This window comes from Mastigoproctus giganteus, chromosome 7 (genome assembly GCF_048544385.1).
Source record: "Mastigoproctus giganteus isolate SK-2022 chromosome 7, ASM4854438v1, whole genome shotgun sequence".
In the NCBI taxonomy this organism is placed as follows: Eukaryota; Metazoa; Arthropoda; class Arachnida; order Uropygi; family Thelyphonidae; genus Mastigoproctus; species Mastigoproctus giganteus.
Window position 1 is genome coordinate 85907820 of NC_143581.1, and position 24321 is coordinate 85932140.

General features: G+C 38.3%; 1 protein-coding gene across 1 annotated transcript in view; it reads left to right on the top strand.

Annotated features, from left to right (window-relative positions):
- The first annotated feature begins 387 nt into the window (after positions 1-387).
- The window catches only part of LOC150083042 (uncharacterized), a 328847-nt gene continuing 304913 nt past the window's right edge, over positions 388-24321 (top strand). The window contains exon 1 of the mRNA XM_090376992.1: positions 388-663. The gene's annotated coding sequence lies outside the window, so the exon portion shown is untranslated. The remainder of the gene's footprint in view (positions 664-24321) is intronic.

Here is a 24321-nt window from a genome sequence, read left to right on the forward strand (position 1 = left end):
AAGCAGTTTTTTGCAGATCATTGGAATGATTGCCGCCGCAGTGGTCGAGGAGGACAATCTGGTGGCTACTTTTTGGCAACAGTTTATGCATTATGATATGTGATAGAATTTTTTTTTTTTGGCGGATGCATAAAAAAAAAAGTCTGCTTTCTTTTGTGAATTAGCATTAAAAATATTAATAGGAAAATCCCCAGGGGCTCACATCTGGTGAGTATGGGTTTGGCACACCCAGGGTCCTCAGCTGGATATCATCATTCTTCTCTTTCTTGGCGATTTCCTTCTATTTCTGACTCTTGTTTTCTCTATCTCTCTCAGGGTAACTCAGATTTTTTTTTTTTTTTTTTGATTGGTGCAACAAAATCCTCAGGTTTCCTTGCACCATATGGCTAATAATAATAATAAAACTGCAAGGGCTGCAATAGCAACCCTGGGAAAGTGTAAACGAATGTATATGCTCGCAGTAGCGGTCACTACTGCAATTTTTGTGAGTCTAAACTTGGATTATCCAACTCCTTAGTTCGGGGATGTAATTTATGTAATAATGAGTCATTGTCCAATGGGATGTGTGGCGCGTAAGCTGAAGCTGATATTATTTTTAAATGCAGAGTTGATGTACAGTGGGATGTTGGGTGCCTAAAGAGAAACTGTGCGTAACTGATTTCAGTAAGTTGTTCATTCTTTTTGTTGATTTCTACAGTATATTTTTTATGAAATAAAAGGGCATGAAATTTTGACAAGGCTGAAATATAATTGAAGTTTTTGGTTTTTCAGCTGTTGAGTTAGGTTGAATTATTAGGGAAGTAGAATATAACTTCCAAAGTTAGAATGATACTTCAGTGATGGCAAACAAGCATAACTACGAATTTTGACTGGTATGGTCAAATATCAAATATGAGTTTTTGTTTTCATCAGTGTAATTACTATTAGTGGAAAATGATGCAGGGAACAAAGCTTATATAACCAACAAAAAAAAAAAAAAAAAAAATCCGTCTTACCTGCCTATCTCCACAATAATTTGTCTAAGTGCTGAAATTTGCAGAACTAAAGTCTTATGGTAAGAGTACCTTTTGTGTCGGTGACTAATCTTGTTCTAATCCATTCCAAGGAAACAGATTCAGAGAACAAGACAAGGTTAGTATCCACATCCTAAAATGATGCTTCTGGAACTGTATGCAGTACTAAAGATGAAGATTATCCATTGCTTTGTGTGGTGGTGGGTCAATCGCCTTGTCTATGCTGGCACTGACAGAACTCCATGAGCTAACCTACTTGCCTATCTAGACTGCTCAGAAAACTTCATGTCAGACTACAATTACCTGGACCTTTTTCTCTCTTCTCTCCTACATTGAGTGCATACCATCCAGTTGCTATGTTATTTATACCATCTGGGTGATATTTTTCTTTGAATTCAAGTATAACATTTTTTCAATGTTATACTTGAATTGCCAATTCTCAGCTCATCTGGCTAATTTATCCAGGTCTTGTTGCAGCTTCATTCCCCAATTTCCATCATTAACCACCTTGCCATCTATCATATCATCTGCAAAATTTGATATTAAATGTGATATGCCTTCATCAATATCATTAAAAAAAAAAAATACTGAAAACAGTAAGGGTTCCCAGCACTGAAGCCTGAGGGATCCATTAATAATATTAATCCAAGAGTTATGCCCATTAACCATTCTCTGCTTTTTTCCACAACCATCATTTTAACTGTAGCAGCGACTTTTCTCTAACACCAACTGCTTCAGTTTATATAGGTCTTTCTTGTGGAACAGTCTCAAAAATTTTCTAAAATCTAAGTTTATGATTTATGTCAGCTTGTTTAACACACTTGAGAAATAATAGACAGCATCCAGAAACCCAAACCTTTTGTCCATATGGGACCTATTCATGTAACTGCTTCAGTCTAATGGTATTGAACATCAGTTAAAATGTTTTCACAATAAATGATTGCCAGGGAACAAGGATTTTCCTCACCATTACCTTCAGTACCTGGACCTCCAGTGAGACTTCTTGTGAGTTCCTGAGAAAATTTCTACCTCTTTTATTCCATACAATAAAATAACTATTAAAGCATTTAATGCTGTATTTTATGAGTTTGTGACCCTGTATATTTCTTTTGAGTTTAATGTACAGTTGGATTTAGCAGACAGCCCTTATCCTCATTTTCTCTAAATTCAGATTCTCCCATGTGCCTTTTCTCATCAGTTTTCTCTAAATTGTGATACAATATTTTCTGTTTTTGTTTTGATTGAGTTATGAGAGGTTAATTTGGTATTTGTGTGTAGTGATAGAATATTATTTTATATTTTTAAATGTTAGTATTATTTGTTTAGATAAAACTTCTTTCCTGATGGGGGGTGAAGTTCTCCAAAATGCATAGCTTTGTAATTGTTATACAATTTTGTAACTAAAAATAATTAAGTATTAATAATTAAAATTAATTTTTTTAATGTTCTAATGTGCTAAATTTTTCCTTATGATTATACACATGTTAATAGTAATGCAACTATAATGATAAATAGCATCTATGTATCATAGATGCTATTTATCAGCGTAAGGAGTTATTTTTTAAGGTAATACCTCCAATTGTTTTTCATGGTCTATGGATATGCCAATTTAAACTCTGTTTAGTATATCAAGTTTTAAAGTATATATATTTATTTTTCACCATAACTCACAACCACTTTGTGTGTGTTTTTCCTGATGCTGAACCAGAGATTGCATCTCCCTCTTGTAAAAGTTTCCATCAGTCTCCAAGAACCATTTATTGTCAGCTGCTGTGATAGCTTTGTCACCAACAAAACATTCCTCCACAGATACTATTCTTTGTAAGGCCAAACAAGTTAAAGATGGCACAATGTCAGAACAGTATGGGAGACTGGGCAGAGCAGTCCACAAAAATTCTGCTGTAGTTTCTTTTGTCAGTATAGGGGCTGGCACTGTTGTTTCAAGAGAAATTTTCCTTTCTTTTCACTTTGCTCTTGCACTTTGTGCCTTCATCTACTGCATATCCATGTAGTAAGCATAATTTGGTTCTGTTCTGTTCCAGAAAATTTTGTCTCAAAAATAACAGGCATCTACTTCATACACATATTAGCATAACTTTCCGTTTTGAGAGACTGCAATAGCCCTACTACCTGAGGTGCAGTGTTACAACTAGCAGATTATTTTCAACTGACATTACATTTCTTATGTGTTTCCACATAAGAAAGTGGAAACACACAATAGCAACATGGAAATTGATGTTCAATCAGTGGATGATGAAACAGCACTAGAATTACATGCCGATAATATACCATGGACACAGGATGCCCAACCTTTCCCAGAAATGAAAAATCAAAAATGAGCAGATAGAAACCTTCTCAGAAAAACAATCAGATCAATTTTCCTCAAATAAACTCAATCAATGGAGGCTCACATCTGGTGAGTATGGGCTTGGCACACCAGGGTCCTGAGCTGGATATAATCATTCTCCTCTTTCTTGTTGATTCATTTCTACTTCTCTCTCTCTGTCAGGGTAATTCAGAAAATTTTTTTTTTCTTTTTGGCTGGTGCAGCATAAGCCTCAGGCTTCCTTATGCCATATAGCTAATAATAATAATGAATAAATTCCTACAATGTAACTAGAGGATCAAGTAGTAATATAGATGATCTGAATGATTTACTCATACAGAGTAATGCAGTAGGTGTATATTTACATAGGCTCCTCCGTAGCCATGTGGGAAGGAGCAGCAGTGCGTAGCACACGCTTCTTGATTAGACCGGGGTTTGAGCCCGTCACCACCAAATACGGAGGATGCAGAAAGGTCAGGGAATGACCACCGCATATCCCGGAGCAATATGGCCTTAGTTGCTAATGCTCCTAAAAACCAAAATAATAACAACAACATACTTACATGGAACATTATGGGGATTCCGGCACTCCTGCTCATGGAGGGGCAGCTATCCAGGGGCTCACATCTGTGAGTATGGGCTGGGCACACTCAGGGTCCTGAGCTAGATATCATCATTCTTCTCTTTCTTGGTGATTCCCTTCTACTTCTCTCTCTTACTGGGTAATTCAGAAATTTTTTTTTTTTTTTTTTTTTTGCCTGGTGCAGCATAAGCCTCAGGCTTCCTTGCACCATATAGCCAATAATAATAAAATACCATACCATCAAGACATCTCCAACTACAAACCTCCTTAGTTGTTGTAGCAGTTTGGATGGCAATGGAAACATTGCTAACCCTTGCATCCATTTATATTTCCCTGAATTATCCTTGCTCTCAGACAGAACTTGACAATCTTATCACACTACCACCTCCTTCCTTTTTACTCGTTGATTTCAACAGTCACCACCCATTGTGGGGATCATCCACCACGGATATGAGAGGCTAATTAATTGAAACATTCCTGGATAACCACAACCTGACTGTTAAATTCTGGCTCTCCAACTCATATTCAACTTCCTACAGGTAACATCAGACGTTGACTTATCCATATGTTCAGCATCTATTTTTCCAAGCATGAAATGAACAGTGCTGAATGATACATTCCACAGTGATTATTTTCCTATCATCAGTTCAATTCAAACACAGGTAGTGTTGTGTCCTAAAGACCATACATCTTGGAATTTTCATAAAGCAGACTGGAAAAACTACTCCACTTGTGTCCTACTTGACAACCAGTATGTAGAGCAAGAAAATATTGATGATGTAACCAATCACATTACCAGACATATATTATCAGTAAACAAAATTTCCATTCCAAAATCTGACCAGGGCAAGCAGGTACACCGAAACCAGTGGTGGAATGAAGATTGCTCCAAAGTGAAACAAAAAAACCATGCTTGGAACCAGTTTTTGCAAATTCTCCACTACTGCTAACCTAATTGTTTTCAAAAAACTCAGAGCCAAAGCAAGACAAATTAGGAAAAAAGCAAAATGTGACTCCTGGATTAACTTTACCTCAACTATTAACAAATTATCTGGAAAAAAAATGCAAGCTCTCAATGGAAAATTTCTACCGTTACAGTCTCCAATAATACAGTGGAATGAGCAGGACCTATCCTCTTCTACTGACATTGCAAATGCTTTAGCAGAATCGTTCTATAATATTTCCACCTCTTCCTCTTATGTGACCTTTCAACACATTAAAACTAATCAAGAATGTCAGAAATTGAATTTTTCAACTAATCTCTCACTTCCATATAACAGCCCTTTACTCTAGCTGAGCTCAAGGAATTCTTGAGCAAATCTCCAAATAGTGCAGCAGGACCTGACAACATTCATTACAGAATGCTGAAACATTTGTTTGAAGCTGATCTATACATACTATTGCTATTTTATAACCACATCTTCTCAGAAAACACATACCCTCACTCATGGTGTCATTCCTACATTTGTGCTATACCAAAACCAGGCAAAGATCCATCTCTGGTTGAGAATTATAGACAGATATCATTGACAAGCTGTTTTGACAAAATCATCGAAAGGATGGTGCACAAGAGGCTCACCTGGATTCTAAACTCCCAAAATCTTTTTTCTGATCACCAATATGGCTTCCGTAAAAACAGGTCCACCCTAGATTTACTTGTAAAAATTGAATCTAACATACGTAATGCCTTCATCAGGAGACAACATCTCGTGATAGTAAATCCGGATATTAAGAAAACATTTGACATCACACGGCATCATGGTATTATCAAAGATATGCATCAGTTAGGGATGATGAGAGGCTATCCCCCTCAAATCATTCAGAACTTTCTAAAGTTACATATCTTTCATGTCCGATATCAAAACAGCCTATCAGCATCTCGCATTCAAGAAGAGGGTGTCCCACAGGGTTTCATACTGAGTCCAACCCTATTTGCAGTTAGGGTCAACAATATATTGGAAGATCTTCCAAAAACTATTGAAGTATACAAGTATGCAGATGAGCTCACCATATCCTTCTAAGCACAGAGTATGAACGCTATCAAAAGACAGTTACAAATTGCTCTAAACAGAATAGAATCTTGGACTTTATGCAATGGATACCACTTTGACGAACAGAAATCCACAACCACTCATTTATGCAAACTACGGTCACGTCATCCTGATCCTGAGCTAAAGATAAAAAATGTGCCAGTTCCTCATGCTAACACTGTGTTTTCTTGGCCTGACACTAGATAGGAAACTGAACTTTCAAGCACATGTGGCCTATCTTCGAACCATCTACTTGAAGAAATTGAATATCCTTCGGTGTGTTATCCATGTCATGGGGTGCTGATCGACATACCTTATCCATCTTTATAGAGCTCTCATCAGGTCCCGTTTGGACTGCGATTCTCCAGTGTATGACTCTGCGAGGAAGAGTGCTGTAGAGTGATTAAATACCATCCAGCACAGTGCTCTGAGAAGCGCCTCCGTAGCCAGGTGGGAAGGAGCAGCAGTGCCTAGTACACGCTTCTTGATTAGACCGGGGTTCGAGCCCGTCACCACCAAATACGGAGGATGCGGAAAGGTCAGGGAATGACCACTGCATATCCCGGAGCAATATGGCCTTAGTTGCTAATGCTCCTAAAAACCAAATAACAACAACAACAACAGTGCTCTGAGTGTTTCTATAGGGCCTTCAGAGCCTCTACATTGAAGCCCATGAACCTCCCTTACATCTTTGGAGGAAAACATTGCTTTTGATGTATACTAGAAAAATACAGTCTTCCCTCTCACCCTAGTTGGAAATATCTGTATAATACTGAATGGGAGTCATTTTACAATAGTAAACGAAATGAAAACAGACTTGCTGCACTTAGACTTAAAGAACTGACTCAAACGTGGAACAGCAGGGAAAGAACACCTTGTCTCCCTTCAATATCACACAGTTACATGAAACTTACTCTGCTTCTAATTCACATCCCTGTAAGATCTATACAGACAGATCAAAAACTTAGACCCAAGTAGGTGCTGCGGCAGTCTTCCCATCATTCACAACTTCTGTCTCATTACCTGTAGAATACAGTATCTTCATTGCTGAGCTTTATGCTATAAACTTGGCTCTGGATCACATTACTGAACTTCTAATTACGCCTGCTTTAATTTACACTGACTTGCTCAGTGCTGTCTCTGCCATAAGTAGTAATACCAACTCCTCTCACCCTGTAATAAAATAAATCCATTCTTAATTACTTGCTTGTAATGAGTCAAACCAAACCGTGACATTCTGCTGGATTCCAGAACATTGTGGAATAACAGGAAATGAAAGAGCAGATCTTGCAGCCAAACAACGCTGATGCTATCGAGGTAGAGTTAAGTGGGTCAGAAAACTGCTAGCTTTGGGGGGGGATACACGGAATAATAGATTAACAGTAGGTGCTGGCAGAGGCGAAAGTGATTCTTGCACTGTTTCTATTGAAATGCAATTGAGCAGCAGAGTCATAGTGGAACAAGTAAATACATGGGCTGTGTTAGGGTAACTAAGAGTAGAGACAGGTGCATGTATACCAATGCTAGGAGTATAGTTAATAAATTGGATGAGCTGGAAGTGCTAGTCAAGACATAAAAAGGCAGATATTGTTGGGATTATTATTATTATTATTATTATTAGCCACATGGTACAAGGAAGCCTGAGGCTTATGCTGCACCAGCCAAAAAAAAAAAAAAAAAAAAAAAAATTTCCCGAGTTACCCTGAGAGAGAGAGAGAGAGAGAGAGAAGTGGAAAGGAATCGCCAAGAATTACAGTGTCTGGAGACTAGGCACCAGCGAGGTGACCTGATAGAGGTGTATAAAGCCTGAATGGTTTGAACATGCTCAATGCTGATGGGATTCTTCCTCTTGCTCAGAATAATCACCTGAGGGGGCATAAATTCAAATTGAGGAAAGACAGATGTAGGATAGATGTGCGGAAATTTGCCTTTAGCCAGCGGGTGGTTGGTTGGTGGAACAGACTTCCATCCCTTGTCGCGGAGGTTGATAGCCTAAATAAGTTTAAGGCTCAGCTGGACAGGTATTTCGAACAAACAGGGGGGTGAAGTGGAAGTGGTTTTTTTTTTTTTTTTTTGGCTGATGCTGCATAAGCTTGCTTTCTTGCATCAAATGCCTCTACTAATGCTAATTACACAGAAAAAAAGCTATATACATTTCAGTCACCTGTAAAAGAAGTGTTGCAAAAAAAAATATATGTATATATTTATTTATTTAAAGAGTATGAATAAATGCAGAACCTTTTGTTCCTGTCTGATTTTTCGATGTACACATTCCTCAGCCATTTTCTGATTACAGATGAGCATATTTTTTTTACAACAAATAAAATTCTCAACTGTCAAAATACTCATCCCTGGGCCAAAGAAGACTCAAATATGATTTTCAATACTCATACCTTTCTCTTTAATGTTTAGTGTAGCTTTTGGAGACAATATTATTGTTCCCTATTTTATTTTATTATTTTTTTTTTATACTAGTAAGGCTTCAGGAATGGCATAGCTACATTTTTTGTGGTACAATTTGCGGGAACTACTGGAAGACAAAGCTACTAATTGAAAGACAAAGTTAAAAGAAGACAAATTCAGTAGAGAACGGATTTATGCACAGCAGTGCCTCACTTTTAGCTGTGCAATATGTTTGAAACACTCCATAAAGTATCAATAAAAAACATCTAAGAAATATTTCTTAGTGACATCACAAAATTTTCAGATACCCCCTCATATAATTAACTGTCAGAGTGATACAAATGTTCAACTTATATATATACAAGGGCAGCTGTAAAACTAATGTCTCCATTTTTTTTTTTTTCTCCCAGTTGTATGATGCTGCATAGAAAATGTAATATCGGAAAATGTAAAATGCATGACCAATCAAATTGGTCAGGCAAGACTTCCCCTTAACAAAACCATTCTGTGTCTGAGCTATAACTGAAGTCTTGTCTAGATGATCCTGCAGTGCTTCTTTAACCAGTGCCTCCATTAATTTTCCTGGAACAGAAGTTAAACTCACAGGTCTATAATTACTTGTGTCGGCCTTTGATCCTCCTTTGTGAATTGGGGTCACATTTGCACATCTCCAGTCTGTGGGTACCTCCCCTGAGTCCAAGGAAACTCTCATAATTATGGCTAAGGGTTTGCTTACTTCCTTTGCTGCCTCCTTTAATATAACTGGATAGATCCCATCCACCCCATGTGCCTTTCTTGTGTTTATCTTCAACAATTTCTCCTCCACTTTACTCTCAGTTATTACAAGATTCTCTAGATTACTGCCAGAGTTGAATACACCTCTGGCATTCCCCTCGCTGAATAACTCCTCGTGTGTGAATGTCGATGTAAAATATTCATTTAGTTTGTTAGGTACCTGAGCAGGATCATCATCAGTTGACCCATCGATATCAAGTGGACCAATCTGATTCATCCCCTTCTTTCTAGAGTTTACATAAGTAAAGAACTCTTTTCTGTTTTTCTTTGCATCCCTTGCCAAAGATTTCTCGTAATCTGCCTTTGCCTGCCTAACCTCCTTTGTAACTTGGTTAAAAAATAACTTGTGTCTATCATAGGCTTCTGCGCCACGTGTGTGGTTTTTAGAAGCATTAGCAACTAAGGCCATATTGCTCCGGGATATGCGGTGGCCATTCCCTGACCTTTCCGCATCCTCCGTATTTGGTGGTGATGGGCTCGAACCCTGGTCTAATCAAGAAGCGTGTGCTATGCACTGCTGCTCCTTCCCACCTGGCTGCGGAGGCCCCTTCTGTGTCACGTGTTAATATATATGTATCCCATGCATTTTTCTTTTCTGTCATATGTCTCATTAGTTCATGTGACATCCATTTAGGCCTAAAACTTTAACAATATTTCTTAGTTGGTATATAAAGCCTAGTAGCTTCCAAGATAATTCTTTGAATGCTTCCCGTTTTGAATTTGCTGTTGGTAACATCTTCAGTTGGTCCCACTGTATAGAATTTAAATACTGTCTCAGACCATCGTAGTCGCCTTTACTAAAGCAAAAACTTTTCCCTTTACCCCTGATGGTAGTTACCTCTGAGTAAATCCCACTTCAGCACACTGTGATCACTGCCACCTAGTGGTTCCTTTATCTGCAGATTCTTAATGCATGAAGAATCACTACTGATAATCAAATCAAGAGTATTACTCCCTCTAGTTGCCTCCCGAACATGCTGATGTAGAAAACAATCATCCAATAAATCCACAAAAGCCTTGCTAGTGTGTGAGTGACCAACCCACAAATTCCAGTCAATATCTGGGAAATTAATACCCCCCATTATAAGACTCTCTGATATACTGGCCCACTCTATTTCCTTGTACAGTTCCTTATTATACTCCTCAGAGTCATTAGGCCTATAGCACACTCCTACTCTCAATTTTGATCTCCCAATGCTTATGTCGCACCAAACTGATTCGACACTGCACTGTCCAGCGATGGCGACTGGCTTCACTTCCTTGGATATTGTTTCTTAACTAATAGCATAACTCATCCTCCCTTCCTATCCTGTCTATCCTTTCTGTAGACGTTGTACTCCCCAAATTCCAGTTCTGCATTCCTTATATTTGTGTGACACCACGTCTCTGATATCCCAACAATATCCGCCTTTGATGCTTTGAACAATACCTCAAATTCATCAAATTTATTTACCAAACTCCTTGCATTGGTGTACACGCAAGTATACATGCATCTGTTTCTATTCTTAGCTACCCTAACAAAATCCATGTGTTTACTTGTATCGCAATGACTCTCAGCAGTCTCTGAAATATCCTGCATCTTGTTTTTCAGGCTTCTGCTCATTCCAATAGAAGCAGTGCAAGAATCTCTTTCACCTCTGCCAGTGGCTACTGTTAATCTATTAGTCTTTGTCGCCCCCCAAACTAGCACTTTTCCGACCCACCTAACACTGCCTCGATAGCATCAGCAAATATTCTTGCACCCTTTCTATTTAAGTGTATCCCATCCCTGTAGAAGCAGTCTCTCCTCTTAACAAGTACAGTCCAGGCTGAAAAAAATTCTACCCCTTGAGCCTTGCACAATCTTTCCAGGGCCAAATTGCCCTCCATTCTCTTATATTGGCATTGTTGAGGCCACATTATGCCAAGGATCTGGATATATTCTTACCATGTGTATGCCCTATCCAAAAATTTCATTACTTCATACAGCATATTTAATTCATAATGATTTCATATTTAAAGAAAGGTCAGTCAATTAATATCTTTAACACTGAAACTAACCTTCTATTGGATATAAATCAAGAGAAGACAAACCTATGGTCAAAGTTTATTACAGTTTGGAAGAATAGATGGCAGAATAGCGATACTGGTAAGACTATTAGGTATTTTATACAGAATGCTTCATTTGCTATTAACAAAGAAATGAAGAAGTGGTTTTATCCATAAATGACAACCTCATTTATATTAACAGGATGTGGGTAGCTGAAGGTTAAGCTTTGTTATAAACTGGTCCTTGTTGCCCTTGCAGTGACAGGGAGGACTGGAAACATGCTACTATTATGCCCATTGTATCAAGATCTATGACTGAAGTTATTTCAATGAACTCAACCCATTAACAAGGATAAGGACAACTTTAAGGCTTTCCAGTGATTCTCCAACCAGGGCTTCAAAAGAAGAGTTATGTCGAGCAATATTGTACAATGAACCTAGAAGTGTTCATGAAATTTTGTGCCATGTTCATGTATTATATTATGTAATATTCACAATAGAAACTTATGTAAATAATACTTCCAAGATTGGGAAAGTTTGATTTTATTTGCATGGATTGCATATACATGTATTTCATAATTTCATAACATTTCATAATATACATGTATTTCATATTTTCGTAACATTTCATAATATTCATGTATTTCATAATTTACATGTATTTCGTAATTTCATAATATACATGTATTTCATAATTTCCTAATATACATGTATATATTTATTTGTACTTATAATAATCTGTTATTATGGCTTGATCCAGGTAAATCAAGTCTCTTTTGGTCCATGATATGGACTACGTTGACTGCCTAACAATTTTGAGACATGGCAGCTTATGCCTGTTTCTTTTTCAGCTTTAGAAGTTAAAAATGGTACTTCCTTGGGTTAGGAATTACTTAAATATAAACTGAGGTACTGCCACTAGTCTTTTTTTTTTTTCCCCCTCAGTTGGGCAGTTTGAGGAATCTTTTTCATCCATCGGTATAGCACTCTCTCTGATGAACATTTTATTGGTGCACTATGCACTAGATAGTAGAGCAAGGCCTGGCTCCATGTGTCTAGGGACAGATGCTGGGAAGCGACTGTCCAGGTGGTGGTCGTTTCTTAGTGGCGAAGTGGCTTGAAACAACACAAACTTATACTGCACACACAAACATACACAAAACTACACTATCAGGTCTGTAGACAGTAGTACTGTTGCAACACAGAATTCTCAAGGTGGAGTTGCAATTAGGTCTAGGGGGCCACTCAAAACAAGAACACATACATGCATGTCACATTGTGTGTATAAATAAATAAATGAATGAATGAATGAAAGTGTCCTTCCTGTACTAGCTGTTCATAGTGGCAACAATGACCCTTTGGGTTTAATTTACAAGCTAATTACCGACAGGATTCATCCTGGTATATTGTCTTCTCAATCAAATACCAGGGAGCCCAAGAGCTGGGAACAATTGATTGAAAAAAATACTAGATGTTATTATTCATCAAGACAATCGCTGCTAACTTCTGCAGTCTGATATCCAAACTCTAATGAGACTTGCTCACTTTGCATATGCATATAGAGGAGAATCAAATGAAAAAGACCTTTCACGATTGAAGAGATTGGTCAGGCCATAAAAACTACCAGAACTTGAAAATGTCCAGGACCAGACTTGATTGAGGGTGATGTTTTTCGGAGGGTCTGGTTGAGGGTCCTGTGATCTTGGCCAATCTATTCAACTTCTGTCTTTGAGCTGGAATGTTTCCCTCAGATCAGAAGGTGGATACTGAAGAATTTGCTCAACAACTGCAACAAACCACAAGACATTCCAAATTCCTATAGGCTGATTGCCCTGCCCTTGGTCCTTGTGCTCAATATGTCACGATTTGATACTGCTTACCAGATCAAGGGACTTGCCTGACAGACACTTTGGGTACAGGAAGGGGGATGGTACAGAGGATGCAGTCAAGGCTATAATCAATGCTCAAACAACAGATAAGAAGTATGCTCTCGGCCTCTTTGTGTACTTCAGAGGGGCCTTTGACACCCTTTGGTGGCAAAACATCCCGGAAATTTTGAGGCATGTGTGCGTGCGCGTGTGAGTGATCGATCCTATCTACAAGTTAGAATCCAGCTATTTTGGTGATCGTAGCAGTATGGTGAAGAACAACCATCAGATGGTCAAGAGATATGCTACAAGAGGCTGCCACTCAGAGGTTCATCCTGGGCCTACTGTGTTGGAATTCAGCATTTGATAAGTGGCTGCAGAAAGAATACTGGGACAGTTTCAAGGTAGCTTATGTTGATGATAAGCTCTTTCATTTTAGCTTGTCACCAACACTGTACTGTCACTGTATGGAAGTAGAGAAACCTCGACACGCATACTTTGATTGCCCATATTACACTGATCTTAGAGTAGTAGTGCAAATTCAAACTGGAATTACTAACTGCCAAAAAAAAAAAAAAATTCATTGCCTTGTCCACGTTTGCAAACAAAGCTTTCCAAAGAGGAATAAATGCATAACATCTGGAATAGGTATCAGAAGCCCTAAATTCTAGATGGTCATGACCTAAAAACACTGCAAGATCAACACTTGTGCAAATTCAAGAGTCCTTTCCTTGGTCCAGTACCTCATCAAACTACAGACAATAGTCACCCCAAGATTCTTTTTCAAAGCACGTAATAACCAACCTACTTGTGACTCAGGAACTGGATTGACAACACCTGGACTGATGCAATATGTCCAGGTGGGATAATGTAATGGAATATGTAATTTTCAATTACTGAGCCATTACTGCCAGTACTACTGTAATTTGCCATTACTGAGCTAAATTCTTAGTGGCTCTTGTTGGAGAGGGATCTTCTCTGCCAAACAGTGGTAGATGAATTTCGTCAACCGGTGAAATACACCACTTTGCTTATTGGAGGCTTGAAGTGGTGAAACCCATGTTTAGTCTCTAGAGCAAAGTTTCCGGCACCCCCCCCCATACTTCTCCTTCAACCCATGCACAGTACTAAGTACTATAGGTTTTGATACCTTTCGTGTTTGGGGGTTTTCATAAAACAGTCTTATGCTGGGATATGTCTAGCAAAGAATCATGCTGGCTCCATCTTGGAGTGGGATTTTTGCCAAACCTATATGCAGTAGGATGTTCTTTTTTTGACTCATCAGAATTGCTGACCTTCTTGATGGGTTGGAGTTTGCAAGCCCAGTCCTGGGTAGAATGTCATCTTGGAAGACAATTGTCAGCAGAATTGCTGGTCCCCTTATGGGATAAGATTTGGACTTCACTGTCCATCTGCACTTTTAATTTTTTCTATTCTTCTGTCTTCTAAATTTCCTTGGAGTACCTTCTACTTTTACTCTAACTATTCTATTCTAGCACCTAACTGCATGTAAATCCAGTTCTTCACCCATGATTCTTTCCTCTCTCTTCTCTCACTTTTGGGTACTGCTGTAACTAGTTATAGCAGGGTCCAGTGCAGAGCTTTGCTGAACCTGGTATGCTTCCATATGTCTAAGGATGAAAGTCAGGGGGTCCTTTGACTTCCATCCTTTTCACAGCCCCTTGGCTGTGAAACATCAGAAGCCAGCCAACAACAGAACAACACAACCATACATCACATTGACACAAACCTACACTTCACTCACATGGCCAACACTGGCTTTATGCTAAGTACAGAAGCTACAGCAATGAATGGGGGGAATCCTGGAGACTGCAAATAAGAATACATGACACATTTGACAATTTTTATCCTTCTTGTACACATTGTATTTCTGATATTCAAATTCTGCATTTACTATGTCCAAGTGACCCTGTGCTGACATCCTTACAATATCTGCATTTGATGACTTATTCAGTACTTCAAATTCATCAAATTTATTTACTGTGCTTCTAGCATTAGTGTACATGCATGTATAAATGTCCCTGTTCTTACTCTTAGTTACCCTAATACAGCCCACGTATTTACTTGTCCATGATGACCCACAGCAATGGTTTAAATCTCCAACAATTTGCTGGCTGCTCCATGTTCCAATAGGAGCAGTGTAAGAATCACTTTCACCTCTGCCTACAGGTATTGTTAATATATTAGTCTGTGTATCCTAAGTTATCTGCTTTCTGACCTCAATGACACTGCCTTGATAGCATCAGTGAATATTCTTATCCCCCCCCCTTTCTATTTGATTGAATCCGATCTTTATAAAGACATTCTCTCCTGTTAACAAGCACAGACCACATGTAGAAAATTTCCAACCCATGAGCATTGCACAGTTTCTCCTGGGCCAAATTGATTGACATGGCCGTGAACGTGTAATCCATCCCTCCTATTGTGTCTGGGCAGAATTGCAGACACTCAATTTTAATCCTAACTGATGACTTTACAATTACATAAAGTACAGGGTAATGTAAAGTCATGAGTCTTCATATCTCATACTCTTAATATAATTAGTGCCAAAGTGTACAACAGTATCATCTTTCATGCCCTTAAAAGATATTTGCTCTACATCATCTATTTTTGTTTCTGGTAGACACACTCTGGACCTATTCCACCTTTAATTTTTTGTGCAATATATTTCTTGCTTCCCTGAGAATAGTCACCGACAAAACTACCTCTGAGAGCAGTGCATTCTGCTTTGGGGATTGCCACAAGTGTAAGCCGAGGTGTTGAGTTGAGTAGCTGAGAATCTGATAGGCTCCTATTGACTGTATGATGTCCTTTTCCAAATAGGTTAGCAAACATTGCATAAAGAGCACATTTCGTAAAGCCATGATTTGTAGAACTGCATCCTTCACTCCTCCCCTTAAGCCATAACACTCCTTCTACTTTGGCCTGTTGCTTTGCTGCTGTATTCTGAGGAATGATTTCCATTTAAATTCAGTTCAGTTTAATTATTCAATTTAGTTTAATCAATATATATTCTGCTGGTGTGAACTAAACAGGATTCTTCTATCTTTTTATATGAAGCCTGGATTAATGAATAATTTTGTTACAGCATGGATTAAGAAGGAAATTAATTCTGCTACCTGAGGGAGGTATTTCCCAATTTAATCGATACAAAACTGAAAGAGTGATTTTCATTGGGTCTCAAATAATGAAACTTTTCAAAGATGATATATTTGAAACAAAGGTACAAGATGCTGAACTAACAACATGGCAATTTTTTAAGGCAGTGATGCATGGATTTCTTAAAAGAAGGAAAGAAAATAATGAATCTCTTAAAAAACATATATGTTAACTTCAATGCACTGTTATAAAGATATGTCTTTAAATTCATTTTCTTCATTTCCATCTCAATTTTTCCGTCAATTTGCAAGATGTAAGTGATGAGCAAGGGAAGTGCTTTCATCAGGACATATCAACAATGGAAAAGAAATACCAAAGTCATTGGGATACTGCCATGATGGGAATACTCTGTTTTCTTAACAGAGAAAGTGAAATGGACTTAAGAAAAACAGTTGCTGTAAACCATTCTAAGGAGATAGAATGTAAATAATCCATTACATGTTTGTTTTAAGGTATTTTAAAATGAATGACTCATTTTCAAGGTAGCATATGTATGATATTTTAAATTGGTTGCTCATTAATTTAAAAAATTCAATTCTTTTCAATGAAGACAATAGTGACAAATCTGCAACTTTTTCTTTGGAGGTAAGATTTTTTTTTTTGGCGGCCAGTATTATTGTTGAACATTGTGGCATGGGAAAGTAACATAGAAGTGGAAATAAGGGCTCAGAGCATTTAAAGATAATAAAAATTAATGTCCTGTTAAAACGAATTAAATGATTTGTTAATAAATTAGTAAAACAATTTTAATTCTTTCAAGCAGCTGTAATAAAATTTTAATGTCATGTTTGTGTTTGGCATTATAAAATATATTATTATTAGAAAAAGAATAGTTTAAATTTTTTTTGCCAGTGTAAGCTCTCTTCCTTTCCAAAATAAAAGGTTAGCAGCTGTGGTGAATTTTTCCACAGTTGATGTGATTATGGTTCGTTTAACATATTCCAGGATTATGTGAGGCTGTCCAGACCAAATTTTGTTTGGTTTTCATCTGTGGTCTTCCATCTTTAAATAACATGAGCTACAATTGTGCACAGAGAAAGGTTATTGATGTGGCACGCAGTCAATGAATCATAGACCCACTGCCAATTTTTTAATCCCCTTTAGTTATAGTCAGGGAAATGGGGAACATATTGTGCAAAAAGGATAGGTGGAACAGGACCATGGTATGTCTGCCGGGGGCAAAGGTTGATAACATTGTAGAGCAGATATGATCTTTTAAGGGGGCGCCTCCGTAGCCAGGTGGGAAGGAGCAGCAGTGCGTAGCACACGCTTCTTGATTAGACCGGGGTTCGAGCCCGTCACCACCAAATACGGAGGATGCGGAAAGGTCAAGGAATGACCACCGCATATCCCGGAGCAATATAGCCTTAGTTGCTAATGCTCCTAAAAAAAAAAACCAAAATAACCAAAAAATAAATCTTTTAAGGGCACAAAGGGTGATATTGTTGTACATGTTAGCACTAATGATATTAAGAGTAGGAGACCGGCGGAATTACTTAACAAAGTACAGGTCAATGTTGAAAAAAAGCCGGAGTTAGGGTTGAATTTGAAAGTGTCTGCAATTCTGCCCAGACACGATAGGAGGGAGTATATGATGAGAGCCTTTGTCTATCAATTCGGCCCTGGAGAGATTGTGCAAAGCTTGAGGGGTAGAATTTTTCTCAGCCTGGTCTATGCTTGTTAATGGGAGAGAGACTGCTTCTAAAGGGATGGGATACACTACAATAGTAAGGGTGCAAGAATATTTGCTGATGCTATTGAGGCAGAGTTAGGTGAGTTGGAAAATTGCTAGCTTGGATGGATACATGGACTAATAGATTAACAGTAGCCGCTGACAGAGGTTAAATTGATTCTTGGACTGCTTCTACTGAAATGCAATTGAGCAGCAGCCTGGAAAGCAAGGCAATGGGGATTTCCGGGACTGCTGGGAGTCATAGTGAAACAAATAAATATATGGGCCGTGTTAGGATAACTAAGAGTAGAAACAGGTGCATGTATACTTGCATGTACACCAAAGCTAGGAGTGTAATTAATAAATTTGACGAACTTGAAGTGCTAGTCAAGACATCAAAGGCAGATATTGTTGGGATATCAGAGACATGTTGTCACACAGACATAAGCAGTGCAGAATTGGAATTTGGGGAGTACAATGTGTACAGTAAGGATAGATAGGACAGGAAGGGAGAGGTTATGCTGTTAGTTAAGAAACACAGAAAATTCTATGGAAGTGCATCTAATTGATGTTAGTGGACAATGCAATGTTGAGTCTGTTTGGTGTGACATAAGCAATGGGAAAGGAAAAATTAGAATAGATGTGTGTTATAGGCCTAATGAATCTGATGAGTATAATGAGCAATTGTGCAGAGAAATAGAGTGCGACAGTAAATCAGAGTGTCTTATAATGGAGGATTTTAATTTCCCAGAGATAGACTAGAATCTGTGGGTTGGTTACTCACACACTAGCAAGGCTTTTGTGGATTTATTGGATGATTGTTTTCTACAGCAGCAACGTTCTACAGCGTTCAGGAAGCAACTAGGGGGAGTAATATTCTTGATCTGATTATCAATAGTGATTCTTCATGCATTAAGAAACTACAGATAATGGAACCACTAGGTGGCAGTGATCACAGTGTGCTGAAGTGGGATTTACTCAGAGGTCACTACAATCAGGGGTAAAGGAAGGATTTTTGCTTTTGTAAAGGCGACTACGGTGGTCTGAGATGGTATTTAAATTCTATATGGTGGGACCAACTGATGATATTACCAACAGTAAATTCAAAATAGGAAGCATTGAAAGAATTAATCTTGGAAGCTACTAGGCTTTTCATACCAACTAAGAAATATTGTTAAAGATTTAAATGGATGTCAGATGAACTAATTAGACATGTGGCAGTGAAGAAAAATGCATGGGATACATATAAATTAACAGGTGACACAGAAGCCTATGATAGATATAAGCTGGTCTGTAACCAAGTCACAAAGCAGGTTAGGCAGGAAAAGGCAGATCACGAGAAATCTTTGGCAAAGGATGCAAATAAAAACAAAGTGTTCTTTACTTATGTAAACTCTAGAAGGAAAGGGATGAATCAGATTGGTCCACTTGACATCGATGGTTCAACTGTTGATGATCCTGCTCAGGTAGCTAACAAACTAAATGAATATTTTGCATCTACATTCACACATGAGGAGTTATTCAGGGAGGGGAATGCCAGAGGTGTATTAAACTTTGGAAAACTGAGAGTAAAGTGGAGGAGAAATTGTTGAAGATAAACATAAAGGCACCTGGGGTGGATGGAATCTATCCAGTTATATTAAAGGAGGCAGCGAAGGAAGTAAGCAAACCCTTAGCCATAATTATGAGAGCTTCCTTGGAGTCAGGGGAGGTACCTATGGACTGGTGTTGTGCAAATGTGATCCCAATCCACAAAGGAGGATCAAAGGGAGACAGGTAATTACAGACCTGTTAGTTTAACTTCTGTTCCAGGGAAATTAATTGAGGCACTGGTTAAAGAACATTGCAGGATCATCTAGACAAGACATCAGTTATAGCTTGGACACAGCATGAGTTTGTTAAGGGGAAGTCTTGTCTGACCAATTTGATTGGATACTATGATGTAGTCACAAAGGAACTGGATGCAAAGAATAATTTTGATATCATATCATATATTTGGTTCTTAGAAAGGCTTTTGATACTGTTGCACATGGAAGACTGCTGCACAGTTTTGGAACAGTGTGGCATTGGAGGCATACTGCTGCTATGGATAAAGGGATTGTTGAGTGGGAGAAGACAGAGTGGTAATCAGTGGACACTGCTCTTTGTGGACTAATGTTATTAATGAAGTCCCCCAGAGTTTAGTGTTGGGTCCATTGTTTTCTGTATTCATCACTGCTATTGATGATGGTATATCAGGCTTAATGTCCAAGTTTGCAGATGAAATGAAGGTTGGTAGGGTTGTTAATAACACTAATGATAGTACACTGCTGTAACAGGATCTAGAAAAGTTGAGCAGATGGGCTGAGAGATGGAAACTGAAGTTTAATCTTGACAAATGTAAAGTACTGCACATGGGAAGCAGTAACCCCAGAGTAACATATCAACTGTGTGGTACTACACTGGCAGAGGTAGAGAGTGAAAAGGACACGGGGGGTAATTGTGCAGTGCAGACGGTCCGCAAGAGTAGCTCATGGTGTCATGTCAGTGATATACAGGAATTTTTCTAGCAGGGATATGGAGGTGATTATCCTCTTGTATAAGGCAATGGTCAGGCCACACCTAGAGTACTGTATACAGGTCTGGAGGCCTCATTTCAAGAAGGATGTAGAGATGCTAGAACGAGTACAGAGAAGGGCAAGAAGATTAGTGAATGGAACAAAGGGTTGCTCTTACGAAGAAAGGCTTATGTTTTGCAAATTAGTGTCTTGAGACTAGGCACCTGCGAGGTGATATGATTGAGGTGTATAAAGCCTTGACTGGGTTTGAGCATGCTAAATGCTGATGGGATTGTTCCTCTTGTTCAGAACAATCGCCTGAGAGGGCGTATATTCAAATTGAGGAAAGACAGTTGTAGGATAGACGTGCGAAGTATGCCTTTAGCCAGCGGGTGGTTGATTGCTGGAACAGACTTCCATCTGTCGTTATAGAAGTTGATAGCTTAAACAGATTCAATGGAGAAATAGACAAACATTTCGAGTGAGTGGATGTGTGAAATGAGAAGATTGTGTGTGTGTGTTTTTTTTTTTTTTGACTGATGCTATATAAGCTTGCTTTCTTGCATCATGTGCTAATGCTAAAACTTAAGTGTATCAAAGTTTTTAATTCTTAATGAGATATTCAAAATTTATAATTTTGAATAGCTTGTTTAGGAGTTACTGCAGTGCTCTTAATCCTCACAGAACAAATTTTGTGTTACCATGAGTTGATTTAGTACTGCAAAAATTCTAACAGATGTTGTTGCCTGAAGGTTAATCTACCATTTATTGATGCAAAAGATGTGATACGCTTATCAAGTATTAGGTAATCTTCAGTGACAATTGTGATGTCTTTAATGCTTGTTCTAGCCAGCATTAAGATCATAACATTTACTAAGTGATTTAAATCTTAAGCAATTTAAATCCTGACATTTACTAAGCAATTTAAATCCCGCTGGATAGAAGAAAGTCCTTTGTTTTCAAAATTTCAGAATAAATAATTTTCAAAACAAATTATTTTAATAAAACAAAACACAATGATTTTTGCATGTACTGTTTAATTGCCATGATGGGCTGCTGTGCATAGCTGTGAGATGCAATGGTGTAGCATGTATTAAACTGTTTTTCAAGTCACGAACTGTGAATCATATACTTGGTATCCACATGAATGCATTACAAATTTTATTGCTGTAAACCATAATATCCAGTCACATGTTTAGCACGTCAAAAACTTTTTGTTGTTTATATTTTAGTTTTTATTCTTCTGGGACTGCTTTATGATATTTATATAAATTTATTTTAAAAGTTTTTTTTTTTTTTTTTTTTTAATATTTATATATAAAAATGGATACAGTTTTTATTGGAAATTTTAGTTTTCAAATTAATAATACAGAAAAGATAATGTATTTAATCTAAACGGTATAAAATAATGAACATGTATTTTTTTCTTGTTAGGTCGATGTTAAACTAAATTTACTTTATATAATGAAACAACAAAATTATTTTAGTAATGCTTTCTAAACATTGTATTATACAAAGTTAAAAGTAGCTTCATTTGGTGCCTTATAACATTTTAACATATTTATATAGAATAAGCTTTCTACTAGAAGACAGTTAGTTCAAACTCAAAGTTAGCACTAGCATTAGTAGAGGCATTTGATGCAAGAAAGCAAGCTTATGCAGCATCAGCCAAAAAAAAAAAAAAAAAAAAAAAAACCACTTCCACTTCACCCCTCTGTTCATTCAAAATACCTGTCCAGCTGAGCCTTAAACTTATTTAGGCTATCAACTTCCACGACAAGGGATGGAAGTCTGTTCCACCAACCAACCACCCGCTGGCTAAAGGCAAATTTCCGCACATCTATTCTACATCTGTCTTTCCTCAATTTGAATTTATGCCCTCCCAAATGATTATTCTGAACAAGAGGAAGAATCTCATCAGCATTCAGCATGCACAAACCATTCAAGGCTTTATACACCTCTATCAGATCACCTCGCTGGTGCCTAGTCTCCAGACACTGTACAGTAAACCCCTGCTATTCGCGGTCGCTGATTTAATATAAAATGAAACCTAAAAAAAATGTAAATTTTAGCATTAGCATTAGTAGAGGCATATGATGCAAGAAAGCAAGCTTATTCAGCATCAGCCAAAAAAAAAAAAAAAAAAAACACACCACTCCCATTTCACCCCTCCGTTCGCTCGAAATACCTGTCCAGTTGAGCCTTAAATTTGTTTAGGCTATCAAATTCAACAACAAGTGATGGAAGTCGGTTCCACCAACCAACCACCAGCTGGCCAATGGCAAATTTCCGCACATCTATCCGACATCCGTCCTTCCTCAATTTGAATTTATGTCCTCTGAGCTGATTATTCTGAGCAAGATGAAGAATCCCATTGGCATTGAGCATGCTCAAACCATTCAAAGCCTTAGACACCTCTATCAGATCACCTCGCCGGTGCCTAGTCTCCAGACTCTCCGTAATTTGCAAAACTTAAGCCTTTTTTCGTAAGAGCAACCCTTTGTTCTATTCACTAATCTTGTTGCTCTTCTCTGTACCCGTTCCAGCAGCTCTACATCCTTCTTGAAATGAGGCCTCCAGACCTGTATACAGTACTCAAGATGTTGCCTAACCATTGCCTTATACAAGGGAATAATCACCTCCTTATCCCTGCTAGAAAAATTCCTGTATATCATTGACAAGACACCATGAGCTACTCTTGCAGCTCGTCTGCACTGCTCAGAGAACTTCATATCTGCCTGCACAATTACCCCCAGGTCCTTTTCATTCTCCACCACTGTAAGTGTAGTACCGCAGAGTTGAAACGTTGCTCTGGGGTTACTGTTTCCCATATGTAGTACTTTACATTTGTCAATGTTAAACTTCATTTGCCACCTCTCAGCCCATCTGTTACAAACCTTTCCAGATCCTGTTGCAGCAGCATAGCGTCAGTGGTGTCCTTAACAACCCTGCCAACCTTTGTATCATCTGCAAACTTGGACATTAAACTTGATATCCCATCATCAATGGCCCCGGGTGCCAAGCGTTCCGTGGCCAAGCGATCTCAGTGCGTTTTTCCAAGCGAATTATCCAAAGAGCTTTTGCCAGTACATATTCTGTTTATTTCTGAATACCGTTTCTTCATTTCATTTTATATTTCAGTAGCTCTTTCGCTCTACAAGTAGTAGGCAAAGGCCCAGAAAGGAAAGACACCTTTCTGTTTCTTTTTCCTCTATTACTAACACAACTAATAGCCGCTTGGTCACCTCGTGGCACAGCTCCTGCCTCCCCGTGGCGGGGCCGGTAACCTGGGTGGTAAAGACAAACCCCCAGGGCCAAAAGGAGCCGACATGGATATAAGTAACTATCCACTGTTAGAGCCCTCGAGCTCAAGGTCAGAAATTCCTGACATTGACCATGACTCCAATCGTCCAAAGCGACTAAGGACGGAAAATCAGAATAAAGACGTGCCGGCATTTCTTATAATGCACTCGTTATCCACGCAACCTGTTGGCAAATTATCGCCTTTTATTATACAGAAATGTTTGGAATCGGTTTGTGGATCTCCTAAAATGGTTAAGCGTCTCCAATCTGGAGACCTTCTAATTGAAACTTCTAAGACAACTCACTCAGAGAAGCTGTTAAAGTTAACATCATTTAACAGTATTCCAGTGACGGTCACGCCCCATAACACCCTTAACACCTCTAGAGGCGTTATCAGCGAATGGGACTTGCTATCTGTGTCAGAAGAAGAGATAATGCAAGAACTCAGGGAACAAAAAGTGACTCAAGCGCGGAGAATAATGACCAAAAAAGATGGCAACCTACTACCAACCAGGTCCATCATTTTGACATTTAGCACTCCGACTCTTCCATCTTCTGTTAAAGCAGGTTATTTAAACTGCAA